General features: G+C 35.8%; 1 long non-coding RNA gene across 1 annotated transcript; it reads left to right on the forward strand.

Annotated features, from left to right (window-relative positions):
* The first annotated feature begins 228 nt into the window (after nucleotides 1-228).
* LOC128996255 (uncharacterized) lies at nucleotides 229-5,118 on the forward strand. Its single transcript, XR_008491035.1, has 3 exons — nucleotides 229-329; nucleotides 2,344-2,442; nucleotides 5,076-5,118. It is a non-coding gene; the product is annotated as an uncharacterized LOC128996255 (long non-coding RNA).
* The last annotated feature ends 1,387 nt before the right edge of the window (nucleotides 5,119-6,505 follow it).

The raw sequence follows: 6,505 nt of genomic DNA on the forward strand, positions 1-6,505 counted from the left end.
ATCATTTCATTTCATTTACATGCTAAAACAGGTGTCACATTGACAATTTACGGGATTTGAACTTGAATCCTTGCGGTCTGAAGCCTCACGCTCTTCCACTAGACCAGCTCGCTCCCATGAAGAACATTGGAACAGTGTTGGGTTTCTGCTAAATTAATTTAAATTTCATTCCATTAGTCAACTAATTGTAAATATTAATTTCACATTAATTTTTTTTATCTATTTGACAGGTCAAGGCTCCCAGTAAGGAATGCGAGAAATGTGCAGACTTAAATGAACAGCTGACTTCAGCTTTGATGGATATTGACAGGCTAAAAGCCCTTCAAGAGGTACTCGATTATTTTTGTCTTGAAGTAATTGCATAAAAACTCTGGTGGTTAGTTAAGAACATTTATTAGAACATAGTATTATAAAACTGTTAATCTTCATTCGAACTTGAAACTGAACATTAGCATTGTTAACAGCAGGTAAATAAATACAACAGCTGTTAAAGACATTACTGTACAGTAAGGAAAACATGTACATGAATTATAGAAATACTAGTGCACCTGTTGCTCGAATTCGAGCAATTGCAAAATATTTAAGGCGTTTTTTTTAACGAATAACAGTCACAATTTCCATTGACTTAAAAGAGTCAACTCAAAGATAATGTAATCAATCACTCCACTCCAGTTATCAAAACTGGAAACGAACTCACTCTGAAAACGAACACTCTTGTGTTTATGTGTTTACTATGAATAGCTGTAATTATTACAAATTATTCGTCTTTTTAAGTATTTTCATGATGGATAGCCTCTGGATCATTAACATTAGCAGAATATGGTTTATGTTACCTTGCCTGAATGATCCTATGTAGTTGTCAAACACGACAGCTGTTTCGTGCTACAATGAGCACATCTTCAAAGTGAAGAAACAAAAAATCAACTCATTTAGCCCGCGGTTGAGCACGTCAAAAAACACATAAAGTACATGAAGTTCACACAAAAACACATATTACAAACACTTGGCCAAGTACCGCGAACAAGCGACGCGGCGCCGGTAATGTGTAGGTCATGACTCCGCGTCGCTTGTTCGCGGTACTTGGCCAAGTGTTTGTAATATGTGTTTTTGTGTGAACTTCATGTACTTTATGTGTTTTTTGACGTGCTCAACCGCGGGCTAAATGAGTTGATTTTTTGTTTCTTCACTTTGAAGATGTGCTCATTGTAGTACGAAACAGCTGTCGTGTTTGACAACTACACGGGATCATTTTAGGCAAGGTAACATTAACCATATTCTGTTTGAGTAAACAAAATCTTTTCTTCATAAGAAATACATTGGGATTTTGATGGCCTGTGGGGCAAAGCCCGAAGACTTTCATTACAGGAATTTGTGAAAGGGGGCGTCTACACTTAAAATACTTAATTTTGACACCTCGTTTGTAAAAATCCTTCAATTATTAACGGAGAAGTAGTGTTTTGTAGAAATCGCCTTCAAGTATTATATATAAGGATATACAATGTTCTTCCCCATTTTAATTGAAAAGCTCATCTGGGAAGTTCGTTACTTTGTAACAAAGTCGTTGAATCTTCTGGGTGGATTAGTAGTACAGTTTGAACGCTGCAGTACTTTATTAGGATCCAGATCTTCATCTTTTTGTAGATTATGTTATATTTTGTTGACAAAGAAGTTTTTGAGGTCATGGAACATTGAAAATCTGAGGTGCTGGTCTATAAGACACAAATTTCTCCTTTTTCTTGTTGACTTCTGAATGCAGTTGGTTGATGTGGCGTTTTATAAGACTTCCACTTTCCAAGACTTTCCAAGAGGATTAAAAATAGTGTAGTTTTCCAATATTCTTAAAAACTTCACTGAATTCCTATACGTTTGTGTAGCTCTTAAAAAATCTAAGTTGTACTCGGTCGTTTTCATTTAGACTTCTTGCGGGTTTGATGTAATAATTTAAAGGTTTGATATATTTAAAAGATACTACCAGGAGTCTTGCTTGATTTAACATTTGCATTTGAGCTTGATGCTTTCAATTTCAATAGATCAAAGACTTGTTTAAACTTAAAGTCTAGGTCTTCAATCCATTGTCTACCTAAAAGGGCATCAAAACCTTATGGAACAATGTGTGATTTACAAAACCCTCCTAAGGGTGATTTACTCACATATTCGATATTGACAAGAAATTTTTCTTTCGGCTATATGATGTTTCCGGAATATGATTTGAAAAGATATATAATTTCTTGAAGAGGCGTGTGATGATCGAGACATTGAAAATTGTCCTGTATAAACAATGAATATTATATATATTAAGGCTCCAGCGGTAATTTCAAATGATTTATTTTATGTGTTTGACAGGACGAGGTTCCCAGTAAGAGCTGTGAGAACTGTGAAGACTTAAGTAAGCAGCTGACTTCAGCTTTGATGGATACTGCCAAGCTAAAAGCCCTTCTAGAGGTACTCGATTATCATTATCTGAATGGAATTATTATGAAGTTTTAGTTGAATTATCTTAGTTTTCTCTGAAAATGTTTTCAAATAACCCTAAAGACTTTCCAGAACCCTTTGATAATTTCATTACTGAGTGGTTCAAGATCCGATAGTTTTCCTTAACACGTTCGCTGCTACAGATGTTCCGAAACGTCAGCCGGGCCACGGCTCCAGGAGCTAGGAACGTTCCGGAACGACACTGTTCATTGTTGTTTAACGTTTCCATGGATCAGCTAGGTTGTCACGAGCGCCCTATACTTTGCATCTTTTGGGGAAGGAACTTTTCTGACAATAAAAAATATAGTTTCCCAAAATCACCACCAGGGGCCTTTTGAACAGGGCTTTGTCCCTCCTCTTTCTTGCTAAATAGCGACACTACTTTACCAACTGTAACCTGGGTAGTGCTGCTATCTATCAGAATCACTTAGTACTATGTCCAACCAAAGCCAACATTGCCATCCAGTATAACTTCTGTTGTTTTTACTGTAATTAAGTGTATCGGTGGCAATATTACACAGCGGCAAGCGTTTAGTTCAGCTCCTGGCGCCGTCCTGACATCTAGTGGTCAGCAGCGAACGTGTTAATCAAATCAAAAGGTCTATGTTGACTCATACATTTTCAAAGTTAACAGAATAAACTAATGATTAGTGGAAAATGTTTGGAAATGAGTGAAACATAATATAGAGGCATTTAATGATGAACTTGAAAAATATCCAAAAGCACCTACAATTATTTTTTGCTTCTGTTTGGACCCATATACAACAACAAAAATGACACTAACTACATTATTTACTTATATTAGATTAGATTACAGTTAACCTCCTCTTATCCAGAAACCTTATAACGGGGTATCGGTTTAACTAGACTACTCTCGGCAGAAGTGCAATTTTAGTTGTTGGAAAAGTTTTAGACCAGTGATCAGCTTTCTACATACAGTGCTCTCCCACATTCAAGTACAAAATTTGGTTAGTTTTTGAGTGATTCCCGTGGTTTTTTTTTTAAGAGGTTGGCCTCCTCTTTTAACCTTGCATTGCCCGTCCACATAGACAAACCACCCGTGCGTGGAACGTATACAGCAAAGCAAGGAGTGAGCCGGTACAGTACAAAGGTGAACTGTACTGATAAATTTTAGTGGCAGTGACCAGGATCCGAACCCACGACATCGCTGCCTTGGGCCCGAAGTCCGATGTGATGTGAATATATAGTCAAGTTGGGGAACGAGGTAGCAAAAACAAACAAATAATAAGAAGGGGGACAGATGTTGATGTCCTAGGTTTCTTGGAAGTCAGTCACCAGGAAATACAATAAATTATATCTTCCGGTTGTTACAAATTGTAATAGTTGTTTGTGGTTAAAGATTTAAAAGATTAGGCTTCAAAGTCTTGACATCTGGTGGTTTGTAAAGTTTTACTAATTTTACGTAATCACCATTATTGGCTTATACAGGGTGGCTGAAAAGTAACTTGCACCCCCCCCCCCCCCCTTAACTTTTCAACAATTTGATATATTCGAAATCGGTTTGCGGCAACCTTCTTAGATATGAGGGGCTACAATAATTATGGTAAATTTTGAAAATTTTGCCCTTAGGGGTAGCGGGGTAGAGGTAGCTCAACATTTTGAAATGGCAAGTATAGTCGAGTTTGCTATCATTTTATAGGTCTTGAAAAAACAAAACAATTGACATAAAGGTAAAATGATCGACCTGTAAAATGGGGCGCATATGAAAAGAGCCCCAAAACTCAGGCAGACACTTGAAAAACGCCCGGACCTCCAAGGTCCCTCCCAGGACGGTGCGAAAAGAGCCCGGGCTCTTCTAGAACTACCACAACGGGTCTTCAAAGGAGAAAGAACCAAGTTGAAATACATGAATTTATTAAAAATATTAAAAGATACACTGTTAAAAGATACATTATTAAAATATATATTATTAAAAGATATTTACGTTACTAACAGATATAGTCTCAGTCTCTTTACCTAACCTAACCTAACCCAACCAAACATAACAGTATAACACTATCTCAGAACATGATTCAGCGTCCTCCTCCTCAGATACCTGTGGAGACCCGGGCTCTTTCCATGCTTAAGATTAGTGAACCTTTTTAGGGATTAAAATTTCGGGCTCTTTTCATGTGCTCCGGTAAAATGATACCAAACTCAACTATACTTGCCATTTGAAAAAATTTTGAGCTACCCCCTACCCCCGCTACCCCTAAGAGAAATTTTTCAAAATTTACCATAATTATTGTAGCCTCTCATATCTAAGACGGATACCGCAAACCGATTTCAAATATCTCAAATGTTTGAAAATTTAAGGGGGGTGCAAGTTACTTTTCAGCCACCCTGTATAGTATGCATCACACATTCCTTAATTTAATGAGTTTTAGGGGATGTCGATTTACCTGAAAAACTGTGTTCCGGACCCGCCTCGGTCCTGGCAAGTCCGAATGAGAAGAAGTCCGCTGTAAAATTCCATTAGTGAACCATTAGAGAAAAAAAATATTATTGTGTTTGATTTTGAGGAATAATTTTTAAGCCCACTTGTTTAGACTTTCTATGGACATAAAAGTTTGAATCTTACAAGCTTGTGTTATATTTTTCAGAGACAAAAAACTCCACCTCCGACTCCAAATCGTTCGGAATCTGTAAGTGTTCCTTAAAAGATAGTCTAAAATAATATTTACAAATAAAATAAATTCTTAATATATTTTTGTAATAATAATAATAACAATAATAATAATGTATAAAATTTTTACAGTACAGTATGTACAAACTACCAACCAAGTGAATTTCATCCCTCTTTTTAAAATAGTTGTAGACCATAGCAAAATTTAAATACATTTTTAGGATTTATGTTTATTTTTTCTTGTTTTTTCTTGTTTTAATTTTAATAAGATTTACACACACAAATCAAATTGTGTTTTTTTTTGTAGTTTTTTTGTAAAAGTTGTAAACACCCTAAAAAGTTGTCCGAATTAACCCAAAAATAAATACTCAGCCGAGAAACTACTTCCCTATTCGATTTTGTAAGGTACAGTATATTGTTTATTATAATCTATATTTGTATTACAGGATGAAGCTGTGAGAAATCTTAACCATAGATTGGAGGAAGAGCTGAAAAAAGCATTGCAGGAGTTGCATGCTTTGAGGCCGATCGCAGAGGAGCACATGGATAATGTAAGTGGATATTCTGTAGTTGGAAACACATTGCACAAACAGATGTATTTAAGTTGAGGAAATAAGTCTTTTAAATGAGGTAGCTGAAAAGTTTCCTTTTGGTCGTTGATTTCAAACATAGAAAACTTCCTTTTGTACAAAAACTTTGGGCCAGAGATTTTCCAAACTCAAGAAGGCCTACAAAACTATTGTAGTGTAAGGGTGATTTTTTTACAAATAATATAAAATCTTAATATATTATATTGATTATTTTTTCTATCTTATCTAAATTTAAATAAACTTGGGACTGTTAGATAAAATCTCTCGTCATTAAAAATATTTGTCTCTTTTTCAGTGTCGGAAACATCCACCTATTACAAATTCAAAAGTAAGTGTTTTTGTTTTTCCTCTTTGTAAACTTATGTTAAGTTCAATCTTTTACTAAAAGTCATTGCTTCAAATAAATACATTTATTAATTTCAAACAAATAAATACTATTATTATTATACAAAATTATTTCTCTATTTTATAAAGGTCTTAATACTTTATAGTCTTAATATAGTATTTGGGTAGCTGAGTGGTTATAGTGCTCACATAGTAACCAAAAGGTCGCCAGTTCGATCCTGAGAAAAGTCATTAGCTTTTTGATGGTTTGAAACTGTCCTTGGTTATTGGGCTTTTAATAAATAATGATCCTGGCTAATGAAACAGCTGATCTTAGCCGGTAACAAAGCTACACAGATCATCTCACATCAATCTACACTCAGGCCGGCCACACACAGAACCAGGCGGGTCGGGGCGCGACAGGACACGACGAGACGCCTGACTTAAGCCCTGTCTTGTTGCTGTCACACACAGAATGAGGCAGGGCACGTCA

Source organism: Macrosteles quadrilineatus, unplaced genomic scaffold (assembly GCF_028750875.1).
Source record: "Macrosteles quadrilineatus isolate MER2022 unplaced genomic scaffold, UCM_ALF_1.0 Scaffold_6__1_contigs__length_79288215, whole genome shotgun sequence".
In the NCBI taxonomy this organism is placed as follows: Eukaryota; Metazoa; Arthropoda; class Insecta; order Hemiptera; family Cicadellidae; genus Macrosteles; species Macrosteles quadrilineatus.